This window comes from Herpailurus yagouaroundi, unplaced genomic scaffold (assembly GCF_014898765.1).
Source record: "Herpailurus yagouaroundi ecotype Mexico unplaced genomic scaffold, PumYag 206, whole genome shotgun sequence".
In the NCBI taxonomy this organism is placed as follows: domain Eukaryota; kingdom Metazoa; phylum Chordata; class Mammalia; order Carnivora; family Felidae; genus Herpailurus; species Herpailurus yagouaroundi.
In genome coordinates this window covers 5,947,355-5,966,836 of record NW_024412437.1, presented here as the reverse complement: position 1 = coordinate 5,966,836, position 19,482 = coordinate 5,947,355, and the positions used below count along the sequence as shown (strand labels likewise).

Sequence of the window (19,482 nt, the reverse complement as noted above, 5' to 3'; positions counted from 1 at the left end):
GTCATATTATCAACAAACGTATTTTCAACAGGAAAGGGGTCCTTTTCCTTTCTATGTAAAAACCAGATATAAAATAAAACTTCAAGTATGATATATTTGAAAAGGAAAGGGAAAGGAGACAAGGAAAGAAGAATAGAAGAGACAGTTGCTATAGCATGGAAGTTGGTGTCTCAGGGATCTCATGCTTATCTACATACTGTAAACATTTGGACTGAAATCCAGGGGTCTTATCAAAGCCAACAGAGCCACATGGTCTGGTCTCTGCTGCTACCTTACTTCATTTTCTACCACTCATCCTCACTGTCGGAGTCCCTTGCCTTCTCTGCGGAGAGGATATCCCTTCGGACAGCAAGTTCAGGGACTTCTCTATCCAGAAAACTCTGCTTTCACTTATCCACATGGCCTCTCTCTGACTAAATCTACATCGGCCCTCTGATTGCAGAATGTCTCTTGAGGACAACTTTCCTGATCACCCATTTATTTATTTTTTTAATATGAAATTTATTGTCAAATTGGTTTTTCCATACAACGTCCAGTGCTCATCCCAACAGGTGCCCTCCTCAACGCCCATCACCCAAAAGTCAAAATCTCTGACCTCACTGGCGGTCCTTGTCTTCTCGTTGCAGGTTTTCAAAAGCATTTATAATGGCCTGGTGTTATATTTTTATATCATATGTTTATTTGTTCGCTTGTTTATTATCTGTTTCCACCCCAGCCCCTCCACGTTACCCTAATAGGCAAACACTGAACAAGAGCACTGTTTTGTTCCATTCTGCATCTCTAGACCTGAGCACAAAGCCTTGCACATAGTAGACACTCGATACATATTTGTTCAGTGAATGAACAAATACCCACCTCTTCACTTCAGACTCAAAGCTAGCAAGCGTGTGCATTTCATCAAGACTACACAATACACTATAATGACATATAAGTGAATTCCACACATGTAATCCATATTGAAACACTACCTTGAAAGTGACTTCATGTAAACATAAGGGAATACAGTGACTTTTACTTGGCCATGGGATCCTGTCACAAAACTGACATTGTGTTTTCCATGTTGAAGGCCTTCCTGTGTGGTCACCAGCTTCTATGTTATCAGCCCACAGGAGTCTACACCTTTTTCCTTTGAGTCACTTCCTATAAGCTGCCTACTTGATTACGGTAATTAAAGAAAATGTCTTCCTATGTGAACTAAGGTGAGAAAGAACAATCAAAAGCAGTAAAATGGTGAGAACATTTCTTTGAGCAAAAGCAATTTCCCCTTTGAAAGAGCTCACCTATTATGATCTTTGTGGAGGCATCTATTTTCAGTCTATTACTTCTCCATGATGATGAAGAAATTCATCTCAGGGAACTAAAATACCAGGATAAGTCATAATGACCATGATTTGTGGTCTTTGACAATCAAAATGCATAAGATATAATGTCATCAGGATAAACTCAGAATAGTAACTTCCAAGGAACTAGTAAGTTTCTTTAGGAGGAAGATGGTTCTCCTCCCCATTTATTGCATTATATTAGCAGCACAAACTATGAATAGATTTCCCAAGGTTCCTAAATCTATTTCTTGGCGGGACTTAGCTTATAATCTCCTGAGGACCCTACATCCAGAAATGTATATAATTTCCAAACGGTTCTATTTTCTCAGAATTATGTTCAGTCATTCCACACACATTTTGAGCCTTTTTTATGTGTATGCCACTGCATGTTGTGAAGTTGTAATTCTAGTGGAATAAGCGATTTTTAAATTTTTTTTCATGTTTATTTATTTTTTTGAGACAGAGAGAGAGACACACACAAGCCTGAGCAGAGGAGAGGCAGAGACAGAGGGAGACACAGAATCCAAAGTAGGCTCCAGGCTCTGAGCTATCAGCACAGAGCCCGACGTGGGGCTCAAACCCAGAAGCCGTGAGATCATGACCTGAGCTGAAGTTGGACACTCAACCAACTGAGCCACCCAAGTGCCCCATTTTTTAAAAAAAAAAATTTTTCATGTTTATTTACGACTTTTGAGAGCCTATGACAAGCAAAGCACCATGTCAAGTGCAACTGGAGAAACAAATATGATTGAGTCATGGTCTGCCACTGCAAAAAGTACCCAACATAAGTTGCCTGGACTGTCAGGGAATTTGTCCTCTAGAGAGGGAGGACAAGGAGGTGATAAAAGTCAGTGAATGTCCCAGAGAAAAGGGCTAGAAAACTAGGGAAAGGGGCAGGAGATGGCACTTAAAGATGTGTTGGTAAGTGGTTTATCTTGGTCATCATCCCAATTATCGATTGGAGGGAAAGATTCCTTTTATCCTTTGATCCTACTAAGCTCACATCAGTATATACCATAAATCACTCTAGCTACTATTTCTAGCTAGATAAAAATGTAGTCAGCCATGAAAAACTTGCCTTGCGACACAAATCCATGAGGCTACTTAACAGTAGACACATGTGTGATACATTCATTATGTAAGGGTTTGTATGGGAGGCTAGTGGTCCATATGTTCTCTACTTTTGTGGCCCATCAGTAACAAAAGTGCCTATAAATGAGGTGCACTACTGGACTGTGAAGAGAGCCAATTTTTCCACTTAGTCAAATTGATGTTTTGCTCTTCTCAAAGGGATTAAACTTGAAAGTACCTTGAAAGATAGTGATACTGAAAAATATGTCTCCATCCCCATTTCTTTGTGACAAAAAGGGGAGAGGCACCTTGGTTGCACTCCTTATCTCAGTGAGTCACAAGGAGTATAAAATCTGATTTCTTAGTATCTAATCGCCCTTTAACAGGGGGGAAATCCTAGAATAAGTAGATCAAGCATGCCGTTTTTCATCTGACTTGGTCCATTTGGGATGTTATCCCCAACATACCATAGACTGGGTGGCTTAAACAACAAATGTTAATTTCTCACAGTTCTGGAGGCTGGGAAGTCCAAGATCAAGGCGCTGGCATATTCAGTGTCTAGTAAGAATCCATGTCCTGGTTCATAAAGGGCTATCTTCTCACATAGGGGAAGAAAACAAAAGATGTCTCACAGGTCTTTCTTTCTTTCTTTTTTTTTTTTTTCTTATATAAGGTCACTATTCTCTTTCATGAGGACTCTACTCTCGTGACCTAATCACCTCCCAAAGGCCCTGCCTCCCAATTCCATCAGGTTGGTGATTAAGATTTCAACATATTAATTTAGGTGGGGGATGGGGGTGGGGGGACACTCAAACACGCATTGCATAACATCATCCAAATCTGGATACATTTTAGAATGAGGGGAACACTATTAATCATTACATCTGAAAGACAGGCTTAAATCACGACTATTCCAGCAACCAGGATGATGGTCACCCAAATGATGGGTGAGAGAGGGAATTCTACTTTTGACAATCAAACAAAAGGAGCATCAAATCTAACCTGTCTTTGTCTCTTGGAAGCTAAGCTCTGGAGATATTACCTAGCTCAGCCAATCACAGTCTGTGACCTGCATTTGAACCTTCAGTGGAAAACAGAAGGAAGTGCAGGTAGGAAGTCAGAAAATTTTCAGTGTAATATGGGGATTCCAACGGCAGAGCAGTGAATGTCCAGATACAGTGCAGTTCAGCAAAGCACTAGCCAATGTCCAGGGGTTAAGCACCAATGGCAGCAATAACAAAGGTCAGTTGGTGAACAGTGATATCCTGAAGTCCAGGAAGGACATCTTGGAGGAACTTTTCCTTCCTTGACTTCTGCTTCAGCCTGGTTCTCCAGCTTGAACCTGAGAGATATTACAGATCCACTGAACTATAATTTTCTCCTTAAATTAGCCAGAATTGGTTTGTTCATTTCTGTTTTAACTAAGAACTCTGACCAGAACTAGTAAATATTATTTTCCTTAGACAACAACAATGACGATGACAACGATGTTACTTGGATGATGATCAGCACTTTAACACGAACACCTTAGTTACTAACTAGGGATCACATTCACAACATCATAGCATTCTGTTAAAAAAATCTCTCAGTACCTCTTTTGATTGTTAAATGCTTTCTAAAAATAGCCAAGAATTTTGTAATCCAAATCTTTTCCCTTTCCAGTCTCATGAAAAAATCAATAGGGGCATTCATATAAGTTCTATGAAAAAAGAGCCTGAGATATTTTAAGAAGTCATATACTTCCCAGTTGAAAGAAAATAATCCAGGCTTTTGAGGTCCCTGTCAAATTATTTACCTTCATTTTTAGATGTTGCAGCTGAAGTATTGAAATAAATATTCATTTGAGCGATTACAGATCGTGAATATTAATTGCTCTATACATCAAGTTATAATGGAGATTTATAATTATGGTTAATGGAGTTCAGAATTGCTAGAGGCCTAGAGGAGGGGATAAATGTAAAGAATGCTAGAAATCCAAGGAATATTTGTTGGGATGGAGGTGTATAAAGCATTCACTAAATTTTTCTAATTTAGGAGAACATGAAATGAGAGCACATGGTCCCTTTCTATGAGCTGCAGGTACCTTAATAACAAAGCAAAAGTCACAATCTTATATCCAGAAGCAATTGCCAGAATGCTTCAGTTGGACTAGGAAGAATCAGAACTTATTTCTATTAATTCGATCTATGGACAAATCCATCACCTAATATTGCTGCAGCAAACATGAAGGGAGCTGGAAGAGTATATGAGCAGGCTCTGTTTTTGAGGAGAGTAACACTAAAAAGCCCTGGACTTCATTTTGGACACCTTCAGATGCATCATGATGATTCAGATGACGATTTAGGACCCACATCAACCTTTTGGCTTCTGCCTTGTGAATAGCTACCGAAGATGTGGGATTAAGAGCTGCCAAGCCACAATCCTGGATACATTGCTTACACTGCTGCCATCACATATCATATCCAGCTCAAGGGAGAAAGCCTGGACTATAAGATGAGATTGCTCTGAGATCAGGGGTGGAAGACAAGGATGTAAAGAGCATTTGGAGCCACTTGTTCCTTCCCAACCCATCGCAGCTACATAAATGACATTTGTTCAAGAGCCCGGTGTTAAGAGTGCTGAGTTTTGGGGCGCCTGGATGGCTCAGTCGGTCGAGTGTCCGACTCTTGATTTTGGCTCAGGTCACGATCCCAGGATCGTCGGATTGAGCCCCACATCAGGCTCTGCATTGACTCTCTCTCTCTCTTTCTCTCTCTCTCTCTCTCTCTCCCTCTGCCCATCCCCCCCAACTTGTGCTCACTCTCTTTCTCAAAAATAAATGAATAAATAAATAAATAAGTAAAATAATGAATGAATGAATGAATGAATAAATAAATAAATGAATAAAACCTTTTCAGAGTGCTGAGTTTGGCCCATGAGGGGAGTTAAAGAAAAAGTGGAAGAAATCATTTTCTAACCTATTTGTTCCTCTAGCTAACTTAAACTCCATTTGAAACAGCTAGTTGGTGGTTACCACGTGATCACATACCTTTCTGGACATAACTGATAGTCACAAAATTTAAGTAGTTTAACCCTTTCCTGTCATTTCAATGAGCAAGAGACAAAGGGGTATGGTAGGAAGAATACTGGATTAGAATACAGAGACCTGCACCACTGTCCTTGCTCTGCCTGATCCTGGCCAGGTGGGTTGGGTCACTTTTTCTCTTCTCTTTGCATTAGTGTCCACACTGATAAAACAAAGTGTTTATTTTTCTCAAAATTAGTCCCACTGCTATGTTTTCCTGTATATCCTCTATATGTGTTCTCAAAGATTCTTCCTATATGTTTATTTTTATTGACCTATTTCCACTAGACTATGGCCCCTTGAAATCAGAAATTATGTCTATTTTCTTCCTCCCAGGTATTCAGGAACTCTCACCAAGTACGCAAACGGTACTCAAATTTTATGAAATAAATGAACAGATTAAAGAATGAAAACTATATTCTAAATAGAAACATATATATATATTTTTTCTTTACCTTTAAACGATACTTTATTGATCATTTCCTCTTGTTTAGGTTCTTCCGGAAGCTGACTCTGAGACATGGCTTAGACTTCAAGTAGTTTATCTGGAATGTGATCCCAGGAAAAACAAAGTGCCAAAGTGAAATGCAAGGGCAAGGGGCCACTAACAGAGTGTTATCAAGACAGTTATCACTGTGGGTTATGGAGCTTGATCCAGCTGGGAAGGTATAGAAAGCAGTAGGAAGCATGTACCTAGAATTACCCATCTGAAGAGCAAAGGACCTGGGATATTTGCATACTAATGCTTACCAGTCATTGGTCAAGGGATGAATAGCCTGAGTGACCAAAGAAAGCCTCCTTAAACAGATGAAAGTGCTGGCAGGTGGAAGACAGACCGGCAGGCACCGATATAGGAATGGCCAAGTGGTATACCTCAACAGGGTCTCTACCACAGTCTCAAAACATTCTCTCTCGTATGCCTTCCCATACAGTCCTATTCTAGCAGTTATTTCCCTATATACCATTACCCATTTACTCATCTTTATCCTTCACGGGCCTGTCATCTCCATTAAGGCAAAGAACATGGCTTCTTTAAAACTGTATCCTCAATACCTAGCATAGCATAACTCAATTCTACTTGGAGAATGAATAATGAATCCATAAGAAGGGCATAATACCACCAACTGCAGAAGGCTGTCCAAGAAGCAACTTAGATAATGTACACAAAGGCGTGGTGAGAAGTGTCGAGTGCTATCCCTATCTGATAAGTGTTATATGGGGAACAGTGAATACCATCCCCAAATGAACGATGCACGCTAAGAGACTTTTATCCTTCCACATCTGTGCATCTTATCTGGGAGTAGGTCAAGATTTCACCAAGATGTCAGCATGCTGGAGAAAAAAAAAATGGAGGACAGCAGTGAAGAATTAAGGGAGAGCCTCTGCCTGGTGGGGTCCTCCTGGTTGATAAATATATGAAAATCTGGTACTTGCATAACTATGTCTCCTGGATAACACAAGAGAGTGAACGGGGCCAGAGGTGAACTCGGAGAGAGAGAGAAAAGAACACTTTATCTACGGATACTTCCTTCAAACACCAACTCCTTTCATTTGAAAATAGTGAGAATAAAGTAAAACAGGAGGCCAAGGGAATTGAGGCTCTGATGTTGTTTGGATCCTTAACAAGCTTCTTTATGAAACCAAAGGCCAAAGAACAGGCCAGTGTTTTTCTCAGTGATATGAAAAGAATCATTCCCCAGTTTTTTTGTTTTGTTTTGTTTTGGGTTGGTTTTTTTTTTTTTTTTTTTTTTTGACCACCAAGAGTTGAATTCTTTCCATTTCCCACACCAGAATTAAGAAACCTCTCAAATTCTCATCCCACTCCAAATGAGCTAGAAGCTGATTGCAAATGGTCAGGAGCTGAGAACACTCTGACAGACAGTAAGATTTATAAGTAATAGTCTCCTTTACTAAGACAATGGTTTTTTTTTTTTTTTAACATAGAAATGGAATTTTGCACAGTTTTTGGAGAATCCATAAAGACCAGCTCTATTAGACCATGAACCAGGATCAGCTGGTACTCAGTTCACTGGGGACAACACTCAGTCATAGACACCTTTCTCATGAAACTGCCTGAATTGTACGTGGCACAAATTCAGAGCCACTTCAGCCTTCCTTGACATGAAGCGTTAATCAAGACCATCCATCTTGGGCCAACCTAGCTACTTTCACCATATGGGAATTTCAGGGAGAAGCTAAATCCTCAATCCTTCCTTTTGCTGCCAAAGCAATGTTTTGTTTTTCTCACACACATTTCCACATAGCTCTACCCAGCCCTCAGGATTTCATTACACCTATGGTTATGAAAAGGTCAAGTCCCCAGAGAGCTCAGACCCCAGTTTCATGAAAATGCAATTGCTTTCCTCGTGAAGAACAGTAGAAGGATACCTGGGTGAATCTTAGGCACCTCTCTAGGGAATCTCTCAGATCAACAGGTACCATCCCTAACTAAAGGCAGAAATCTGAATAAATTCCAAACACAACGGTTACCTGAGATAAAAATTCCAGTCTGGCTACGTCACTATACAAATATATGTCATGGATAAAAATTCACTGGGCACATCACCATACAAACGTATGTCATAATTATTGCCAACTTCAATTAATGAGGAATTCTGGAGTGAGAGTATTGGGACAGATATTTAAACTTTACAAAACTAGATAGTTGTCCACGTTGGTACAGCCTACCAGTGGACAACCTAGAATTCAAAGATACGTATTATGTAAGGTCACAGTCTTTCTCCTAGAACAGAGCACTCAATGGTTTTTCTTCATAGAATCTTTAATACAAAGAAGGTTTTAATCGCTCCAAGAGAGTCTGGACCACAAAACCCTTAGCCATTCTCTTCCTACCACGATTTCATCACTCAGCTGGGCAGTCATCTGCCGGTTAAAAAATGGGAAGTTCTATAACCTTGTGTCCTGGGTGTCTGCAAGGAAGCCATTTTGCTACATTGCAAACAAGCAATTGTTTTCCTATGGAAAATGCCGCACAATGAGACCCTGAGCTGATAAAGGGGAACTCACTGAAAGCAAGAACCATTTCAAGTGTTGTGACATGAACAGAGTTAGAAACAGACCTACTCGTATCAAAACTTTATTTTAAAGAACAACAGGATATAAAGGAAGCAAATTCTATTTTCATAGCGATGGTGACACACAAGGTAAGAACAATTCCTATTCTGCTTCCGATCACGTGTGTCTGCCCTGCAAAGGGAGAGGTGGTTAGGTTTGACTTGTTTAGTTTCAAAATTCGCAGAGCTTTTGCTTCGTCTTTTGAGACCAGGAACCATACCCCTAGTTCTCCTTTCTATGCCATTGTTCTTAGTTTCTCCAACTCCAGGTAGACAACGCCTATGTTACAGGAAAGACAACTGGAACCAAACAACACGCCCTAGGTAAATAATGATAAAAACTCCTCTATATCAGGGCAACCTCACAAGACTAAAAGTTGGAATTAGCTAGCCCATTAGGCAAAACGAACCTCAAGTTAGTGTTTCTCTTATTCCACAAGTCTTATGTGAGGTTCATTTCTGTAGTGAGCAGAAATCAAAAAGTGCTATGTCGAACACGTAGCTTCACCCTGACAGATTTGTCATCTCAGCAGGTAAAGATGTCATGAGACAGAAGTCACGTGGTGAGAAATCAGCATGACTGTCCATTGATATTTAGCAGCCTAGGAAAGAATAAAATACTTAGCTCTGAAAAGAAAGTTGCTTGGGCTGTACTGAGACCTGGCAGCCCTCTTCGGTCATACAGTGACCGTGACAGGGCTCAGGATCTCTGGGCTGCCTCACTGGACAGTACAGCTGCTTTGCAATTCTATGTAGATATCTGGGCGTCTCTCACCCCTTCCCCTAACATTCTAAGATCGTATACTCTGAGCTACATTATGAAATCAGATCTGCTGCCGATGAGGACATACCAACCTGAGGTACAAGTGAGGCTGCACATAACTCAGGGGATTGCCAGTTTTAAATTGCTGTCTTATGTGGAGTCTCAAAGTTCCTTTTTTTTTTTTTAATTTTTTTTAACGTTTATTCATTATTGAGAGACAGAGAGAGACAGAGCATGAGGATGGGAGGGGCAGAGAGAGGAGGAGACACAGAATCCGAAGCGGGCTCCAGGCTCCGAGCTGTCAGCACAGAGTGGGGCTCGAACTCACAAACTGAGAGATCGTGACCCGAACTGAAGTCGGATGCTTAACCGACTGAGCCACCCAGGCGCCCCTCGAAGTTTCTTCATAAATGTGTAAGATGTACTTTATTAGATGTAAAGTAAAAAGAAAAAAAAGATACTTTCTCTCACATAATAGAGTATCATTAAACAAGAAAGAGGGGGTGACTGGGTGGCTCATTGATTAAGCATCTGATTCGATCTCAGTTCAGGTCTTGCTCTCAGGATCGTGAGTTCAAGCTCCGTGTTGGGCTCCACACTGGCTGTGAAACCTACTTAAAAAACAACAACAACAACAACAACAACAACAAACAAAAAAACCTGAAAAGCGAAACAGAACAACAAAACAGCAACGACAACAAACAAGAAAAAGTGCCTCAGTCATTTTCTGTAGCTGTATCTCTATCTGCTTACAAATTGAAACTATGATTGAAAGACACAACTCTAAAAGGCTGTGTTGAGGGCTAAGTATTGGCTAAAGGCAATGAAACAACAGACAGAGCTGGAAATCCCTGGGTATTTTTAAATCTGTTCAATTTGGGGTCAAGTGGATATTGAGGACCCGGCTTTCAGAAAAGTGGTTATTTCTGCCAAAAATTACACTTCCTGTCTGGCTTGCTACTATCCTTCTTGGGAGCATTTATGGCAGACTGATCATATTCTGAGTGATTCCCAAATGTTTAGGCTTTTAGTGCGGCATGTAAATTTCTACGACTACCTCTAGTGATGAAAGTATGGTGCCATTTCTATCAGATAAATTCACCACCCTGGTGGCCACATCTTTTATACAGTGACAGTGTTACCCTGACAGGATACACCAAAGACTTATCCTTCAAAATTATGGCAAAACAAAACAAAACAAAACAAAACAAAACAAAACACACTTCAAAATGACCCATAATTATCCATTGTTTTAGATATGAACCAGCTTGGGCAGTGATAAAATGGATTGATCCAGATTGTTCCCTGGATCTTTTCATTGCACAGTTTTTTTAAAAACCTCAGAAGTCAGCCAGTCCAAGTACTTTATTCTACATGTGAGGGAATCAATATCACATAGGTTACCTCCTTGCTCGAGGTCAAAGAGGAAATCTCACCTATGCGTGAGCTACCTTTTATCCACATGGGTTCCATCAAAAGTCAAATATGACATAAGACCCAACTGGAAGAGTGACTACACATGCATTTATATTGCACAGACATACCATTTTTCTCCTTTGGTCCTTCAGTAGAATTTGTCAACATAATATCAGCTACTGTGAGCTTCGTACTAATCCCTCAATTCCCTAATTCAGGGGGAAGAGACTGAAACAATGGTTTCTCAACTCCAAGTTGGAAGTGGATGTGTAGTAAATAAAAACAGAATCTGCAAAATATTAAAGATCAACAGGATACCAAGCCCTCTGGCGTGAATACCTGCAAGCAGCTTCCTAAACTCCATTTTAAGAATCCTAGAGTGGAATGTGAGACTCGAGAGACATGTCTTATGAGGAAATATTGTTCTGGAAGGTGTTAGAAAGAAGCCAAGTTATCAGAAAGCGGTGCCAGAAAGAATCATATCGAAGAAATGGAGGGCTGAATACATTTGCACAAGAGGGAATTTTGTTATCTACAGTAACTACAAGGATCAGCACCCAGCTATTTCAAACCAGCCTATGGCTAATTTTTCTAGGCCAATCATAATTAAATTGTAAAGCACTTAATATTAAAACTTGACAGACAAAACTGATGTGAGGAAATGAATCCGAAGCTTTATGAAAGTCAAAAAAGATCACATTCATCTTGACATCCTTCGGCAACTGGGTCTGTCAGTCAGTCACATGTGATTAGCATCATGCCGTTACAGAAACTTAGAACTGGCAGAAACTCAGAGATTAGTCTGGATGCTTTGAACTTATTCAGTGCAAAGTGACGAGGAAAATGCCATATCTGTCAATGGAGCTGCTGTTGAACAGGGCTTGGGAATTACTGCACTAAGTTAGGGAACAAGGCAACTTTATAAAAGAGAATTAATTATGCCGTGATTCATAGTCACTGGCGGTGCTATAAATACTTTTATGGAAGTGTTTTTCTTTTCCTTTTTCCTTCCCCCTTTTCCAAAAAGGCTGTGTGGATGAACACTGCTTCCAGGACTCACATAATTGCACCTAAAGTCATAGAATGTTACAGCTGGAGGAACGCTGAGAGTTTGCCCAAGATCCTTCCCCAGCATTTTACAGGTGAGGCGTTTGGAGCTCCAGAGAGATTAAGATTTCTGGAGGTCACCGAGTTAGTGTCTGGCAGGATCCGCACTGGACCCTCGGTCTCCCGAATCCCAGAGCAGAAGGCATTCCACCACACCTTGACGTTTTCCAGCACGGGCAAGGGCAGCGCCCTGGACAGGGCACTGTTTCCTACAGTTAGACCTCAGCCCTGGGCCGTATATAGCCAGAGGACCTGAAGAAATTTCTCTTCCCAGAGCTCACTGGTATTTCTGAGCACTACTTTAATGAGAAGGTATTTTTAGCTCTTATTCTGCCAGAAGCATTCTTCTTGCTCATTTTCAGAGCTGCTGGGTTCAAGCTTGGAGGCCAGAATAACTTAGGTTATTTTTTTTTAATTAAAAAATTCAATTCGATAATCCTTTAGCAAATGCTTTTCAATGCATAAGGCATCGAACTGAGTGCTTTGTGGATAGAGACGTGAATAAAAAGGATCTCTGTTTCCAAGTAGCTTACAAGCTATGGCGGAATGGAGAGCCACAGGCTTCATCAAGGAAGGTGATGGTAGGGACATGTTACAAATGACAACAAGTGGGGCACCTGGGTTGGCTCAGCTGATTAACCATCCGACTTCGGCTCGGGTCATGATCTCACAGTTCGTGGGTTCGAGCCCCATGTTTGGCTCTGTGCTGACAGCTTGGAGCCTGCAGCCTGCTTTGGATTCTGTGTCTCCCTCTCTCTCTCTCTCTCTCTCTCTGCCCCTTCCCCACTCATACTCTGTTTCTCTTTTTCTCAAAAATAAATAAACACAGAAAGAAAGAAAGCAGGAAAGAAAGAAAGAAAGAAAGAAAGAAAGAAAGAGAGAGAGAGAGAGAGAAAGAAAGAAAGAAAGAAAGAAAGAAAGAAAGAAAGAAAGAAAGAAATGACAAGACAAAAAAAAACCCACTAGCATCAGACCTCACTAAGAGACTTAGTTTCCAGGGGTTGCTTACTAGTAAGTCCCACTTACCAGTTACGGGACAATGAAAACGTTACTTCTGTGCGTCATGTCCCAATGTATTCTTCTGTAAAATGGGGTAACCAGTCCCTACTCTCTAGGGTTCTCAAGAAGGTTCAATGAATTAATGCATGAAAAGCACTTGCCGGGATGCATGGTAAAAAAACGCAATGATTGGTTATTATTGATATTATTATTTGCCTACAACTAGAACGAAACATTTCTCACCCATAGCCACCTTAATGCTCTGCCCTGAAGGGTCACCCCATGCTCCTCGATTTAGAAGGCCTGGATTAGAAAGAAGGTTACCAACCACCCCTGTCAAGAGTTGCCTGAGGAGACATGACTAAATGTAATATGGTGTCCTGATGGGATCCTGGAACAGTAAAGGACATTAGGAGAAAGGGAAAAAAAAAAAAACATTTAAATGAAGTATAAACTTTAGTTAATAAAAAAGTGTCGTTTTGTTTCATTAATTGTGACAAATGTAATAACTGTGACCAATGTTAATAATAGGGATGACTGGGCGTGTGGTATCCAAGAATCATCCATACTACAGTCATAATTTTCCTGTAAGTCTAAGATTATTCTAAAAAAAAAGTTAATTTAAAAAAAAAAAAGATGTAACTTTTGACAGAGAAAGAATTGTTCCTGGACAGACTTATATTATCTTCACTAATTTGTTGGTGTGGCGTATGCTTACCAAAGGAAACATTCTGGAGTACTCTTTAAACCATTCTTTATTAAATGAGGGGCATTTAACATGGAGAAAAACACATAAAAAATATTTTTAACCATATCTCATTGCAGCAAACTATTTGAGTACTCCCTTTATACTTTTTTTCAGAAGATTCTTTTATTTCACTGCTCTTAATTACATCCAGTTGCATTGGCCCTATCAAGTTGCTTTTAATAGCAACTTCTAGTAAACAGAGCTGCAGAGAAAAATCTTGGTCGGTACAGGTCACTAGGATAGGGGTGGAAGTCATAGGTATGGGATGCTTGTGTGCCCGGGTTGTAGAAACTCATGGGGGCCAGTGACTGGGGGGTGTGGGGGTAGAGGGAAAGGGGGAGCAGAAAATACATCTCAACTCTGTTAGATCAATGGTTCTCAACTGGGGGCAACTGCCTATCCCCTGGAGGTTTCTGGAAATGTCTGAAGACATTTCCTATTGTCTCAACTTGGGGATGACCAGGGGATGGGGTGCTACTGGAATCCAGTGGATAGAGGCTAGAGATACTGCTAAACATCCTTCAGTACACAGAGCAGCCCTTCCTCCAACAAAGAACTCACATCTCACCCCAAATGGGAGGAGGGCCAAGCTTTAAAAAGTCTGCATTAGATAGAAGAGGGAAAAGAATTTTTCCTTCCATTTCTTATTCCCCAAGACGACTAACAATGATCTGAATTGATAACATTCTTATATTGTTTTGAATTCTACTAAAGGAGAGCTACTAACCCACTGCTCTTACTAACCCGTCACGAGGGAACATGCACGTAGACGTGCTTGTGAGGTCCCCTTGGGCTGGACCTCACGTCCTCCTGGCCCATCTTTTGCTAAGATGGTGCCACAGCAACAGCTGGTAGCTGCCAACCGTGTGATCTGATAGCCTCTTGCTGCAGCTCCCATGAGCGTCTCTCCCTTTCTGCCCCAGGGCCTCTCTGACACCCACGCGGTGGAATAATTACAAGAACCTTTGGGTGCTCCTCTGTGTGCATCCTGGCGGCTCTGAGGAATTACTGTCCCGTGGGTTGGAGGATGGAAATTCAGGAGGATGGAAACGAGTCAATAAAAGTCCTCATCTTCCTTCTTTCCGATGGATAATTCGAAATCCCATTAAACCCAGTTCTTCAGAGGAGCCCCGCAGGGACAGGCAATCAAACTATCTCCTCAGTGGAGACCAGCGTGATAGCTCCCATTAACTGTGTCCCCTGCCATCCTTGAGGTATTTCCTCCAGTCCTCCAACCCTCCTGCTTGAGATTTCTTCTCAAAATAATCGACCCACACACAGCCCTGGCCTCGGGCTTTTCTTTCTGAGGAACCTATATTAACAACTTGCTTCTAAAGATCTTTGTCAAAGATTTGCCTCTTGAGTACTATATATGCATTAGCCTGGGCCTCCCAGAGTCTCTCAGCCCTAATTTCATGTAATTATGATAATCATAAATACGAACAGACACCAAAGCAGTGATTGATGGTAGCCTTCCTCACAGAAAAGGAAACTGATGTTCGGAGAGATTGAAACCTGGAGAAACTCCTTCTGGAAAGCAAGGATGTGACCCCAGTCAACCTGAGCTCAAAGTGCCCACCACGCGCCATGGCTCTAAGTTTGCCTAGAGGCAGTGCAACGTCCAGGTACAATGTTTGAGAACAAAACATTTTATTCTGAAAACCACCTTGTTATGGTTTCCTAGCCCACTGAACTTGTCATGAATGGCATACCATGTTTCATAGGGCAAGATACTGAAGCCTGTGTCGAAATTGCGAGTCTGACTCACTCACAGGTAGTTAACTATTGATAACGACTACACTGTCTGCAGTAGTTGTAGGGCACCGAAGTGGGTCTAAGCGAGAAGAAGACAATATAGAGAAAACCGTGTATGCATGTCTAATGTGCGTGTGTCTCAGGGAGAGACAGACAGAGACAGAGAAGTGAGAGAAAAAAGAGACAAGGAGAGCAGTTGAGAGAGACAGAAACAGAGAGAGACTTTGACCCTCCACCCCTAAAGCCAAAAGCCAAAAACCGAATTACGATCAGTTTTTGTAGCTCATTGTTTCATATTTTCAAAACCGTCTCACTCCGTTTGTGTGAACATTCGAGAGCTCCCTGCAGCTGCGGATTCCAAGCCAGCTTCACAGTGAGCGTGACTGTATGGAAAGGAAATAGCTTCAACTTTACAAAATTATGACATGTCAATGCCCTCACTTTACCTCCTTTCGTATTATGAAGGCGGATGAGGGAGGTTGTCTACAAATAACGATGCTGTTGAAGTTCTGTTTGCCTTTCTTTAAATATTTTATTTTTGAGAGAGAGAGAGTGCGAGCGAGTGGGGGAGGGGCAGAGAGAGAAGGAGACACAGAATCCGAAGCGGGGCTCCAGGCTGTCAGCTCTCAATACAGAGTCCCACACGGGGCTCAAACCCGTGAACTGCGAGATCATGACCTGAGCCGAAGTCGGACGCTCAACTGCCTGAGCCACCCAGGTGCCCCTTATGTGCCTCTTTTTTTTTTTCCTGAAATGACCATAGTCTTTAAATCAGAAAAGCCAAATTTTAAGTTCTCTCAATTGCTTACCGTAGGCCTAAGTAATAGTAACAGTGGACATAGTTGTCGTTGTTGTTGTTCTTATACTAGTAGTAGCCGTACTAATTACAACAAACATTTATTGACCATATATTATGTGTTGGGCATTCTGTTCAGTGCATTAAATGTTATATGGGTGACCTCATTTAAATTCCAAATTCCTGCAATAATATTATGTGGTAAATACTATTATTATCACTATTTATTCGGTGATTTATTAGATGAAACCAAAGGTAGAGAGGTTAACTCATCCAAAATCACACGGCCAACGTTTGGAAGATGCAGGATCCTAATCAATCTCCTTGCCCCTAATTGTCTCGTGTTCTCCCTCCTACAGAAAAGTGAGCTCCAGCTTTCCTTCCCATGAAATGGAACTGGTTTTACTTTCTCCGTGTAGGTGGTGTTTGGTGGGAGTATTTTGATTTTGATTTTTATCATTATTATTTTTATGGAGTGGGGAGAGGGGAGGGATACTACCAGATACCTGACAGGAAACTGTTCCTTGAAATCCATAAGCTACACGGGTATTTTTGGAACATGTTTTGTAGCAGATAAAAATGCCAGCGTAAGATACAGGTGAAGCATAGAAGAAGATTATGGTCAAATTAACAACTTTCTACTACGTTGGGGAAAAATTAACTACCCAGCATGGCCGAAAGTCCCCTGGCTCCTGTGTTTCTACTTCATCCACTATGAATGGCCTTTTGCTTATTACTCCATTCTAGGTTTACTGGCCTTTTTGACGTTTTGGAAACATTTCAATCTTAGCCACAGCTTGAGAGCTTCACATTCGGGATTATTGGACTCTTTCCCAACAAAGGGTTGGAAAAGTTTTAGTAAAGTCAGATTGGTTGAAAATACTGATGTGCACTCTCTAGGCCCTAGAGGGTGCCAAGGGGTAGCCTGGACAGAGCTTGGATGTGGGGACTGGGGTCCACATCGGGGGAGGCCGCCAGGGGTGTGAGGACAAGGGGAGTTGGGCCCATGGATGAGCTCATGCAGTGGAGGGCCCAGGAAGTGGCCCCATGTGGCCCACATGCCAGTGAAGAACGCCAAGGTGGCCAGGAATTCTAAATTCAAAGCAGGGCCCTCCAGGTTGTTGGGCAAGTTTACTGGTCAAGGTAGAAGGACAGAAAATATTAGATTGCCAGTTTGTTAGCTCAATTTATGACTTGTAAGTATCTAGATAGAGGGCATATGGAATGCCACTTGTACTGTCATCCTGGAGCCCAAAACATGTTAGAGGAGGGCCTACTTGCTATCAGTGCTTCTTCTCAATTTTCACAAAGTAGGTTCCTTTTTTATCCTTCACCTATCTGATGACTGTTGTCTTCAGAAAGGCCATCTCTGACTCCCTTGCCCTACATAGCTTTTCCAGCACAAGCCAGCCCCTCTATTTCTCTCCTCCATTTTATCTATGGCACGTACATATTTGCTTTCTTCTTTATGAGACCTCCCTGCCGGAATGTATGCTCCCTGGAAGGGTGTTGCTTTCACTTCTTCACTGCTGCATTCTTAGTGCCTCGAAACACAAAATAACTATGCCCTAAATACCTGTTGGATGAGAGAATAATGGAATATAGAATATAATGGATAAATGGACCAAGAAAAGTTCTTGATTTCTATGCACTCTTATCTTAATAATAATAAACACAGCTGTATTGTGTCTGGTGCTTTCGTAACGTCCGTGCACAATCCTTTCCCATTTCCTTTGGAGCCAGCTAATGGTAAAGCGAACACCACCGAACAGTTACTGTGAGAAAGGAACAGGAGAGAGAGGTCACAGATATAGGAAAAATTAGTGTGTTTCACATTAAACAAAATTGCAACCCTATTTTATCCCCCCTTCTTCTAGCCCCTTGTGGATCCAAGGCAAAGAAGCAGTGGCAAAGAAGTCAAACCTAATTTCCTCTTGGCCCTACTAGGTGATATTACAGTCAAGGTGCAGCATTTCTTACGTTAATAATCTGAAGTTCCTTTTCTGAGAAAATATACACGTTGTCTGAGGTCTTAAAATTGTTTAGGTATTGTAATCACTCCATAATTATTGGATGTTATTTTAAATGCCTAAAATTATACCTGTGAGATTTAATATTGATATTCCTACGAATTACATTTTGGTAAATACATATCTTTTGAAGGGAGAGAGATTTGGGATTTGGGGTGAGTCTGATCATCTGTTTTTGTCTTCGTTGATATAAAAATCTTCCATTTCAAATCTCTGGAAAAGCATACACATGGAGCAAATGACTCATTAATTTATCCTACAGTCAAAATTAAAGCAGTACATAATTGCCAAATCTTCAATTCTTATAAAACAGAGCTCTGAATATGTACTAATTATCTTCTGTGGAAAGGAAATTCACTGAGATTCAGTTAAGACTGCTTCACGCTCAGTAAGTTAAGTCTATTGTGTTACATACACCAGCTTGCGCATGCTCCCTCCTTCCCTCCAACCCACTCAGCTCCCCTTTCTTCTCCTTTTCAACTGCTGACCTGAGTTAGTAGCCAAACATAATAATACAGTGTTTGATCCTCTGTAAACCCATAAAATTATAAACCAGCAACCACCGGGATGTTGGCAGAATTTCTGTGGACAGCAACCAGCATGGTGCTTTTTTCTTTCTGAAATCAAGCAGTACATTATACTTGTTGATACAACAGTGAGGAAGGTAATGCCTTCCATCATCTCCTGGCCCCTACCTAACTCCTCTAGCCACTTGGGATGGGGTGAGACAATTCATCTATTTAAAAGATTAAAGTCTCCAGGTGCCTGGGGGGCTCAGTCGGTTAAGCATCCGACTCTTGATCTCAGCTTAGATCTTCATCTCGGGGTCATGAGTTCAAGTCCCACATTGGGCTGTGTGCTGGGTGTGGAGCCTACTTACTAAATAAACAAATAAATAAATGAAGTATTAAGGCCTTCTCTCTTTTGACTTTTATTATTTAAAGTCGCTTCCTTTCATTCATTTTTAAATTCATTCTGTCTACTCCTATTAAGCACTGATGGAGTTGTATAGCACTATGCTAAGTACTACAGAGGATTAACATACAAATAAAACACATGCCTTCAAGAATAAAAAAAAAAAATCTAATAGAAACTTCAAACTGCAATGGGGATTAGGAACTCTCTTTTCACTACAACAGAAATATTTGAGTCATCCTATAGGTGAACCCTAAGGAAAGAAAGGAAAATCCCCAGGTTCCAGAAATAAAGAAACAACTCAAGCTAGAGAGATAAGTGTATGAATGAATGACCTAGGAACCTCAGGAACTGTCAGAACAGAGCTAGACCATAGAGACTAGGGACTGAAATTTTCATTCACATACAGGAACAGAAGGGGC

At 41.1% G+C, this 19,482-nt stretch overlaps 1 long non-coding RNA gene across 3 annotated transcripts in view; it reads left to right on the top strand.

Moving 5' to 3' along the window:
* Positions 1-18,936, top strand: part of LOC121015352 (uncharacterized) — a 40,495-nt gene extending 21,559 nt beyond the window's left edge. Inside the window, exons 3-5 of one of the 3 annotated variants that reach the window (XR_005783783.1) lie at positions 3,067-3,144; positions 11,738-11,852; positions 17,993-18,936. This is a non-coding gene — a long non-coding RNA (uncharacterized LOC121015352). Of the gene's footprint in view, positions 1-3,066; positions 3,145-4,427; positions 5,083-11,737; positions 11,853-15,047; positions 15,184-17,992 lie in introns of those variants that run through there. The other 2 variants (XR_005783782.1, XR_005783784.1) reach the window with 2 other exon arrangements.
* Positions 18,937-19,482: the final 546 nt, after the last annotated feature.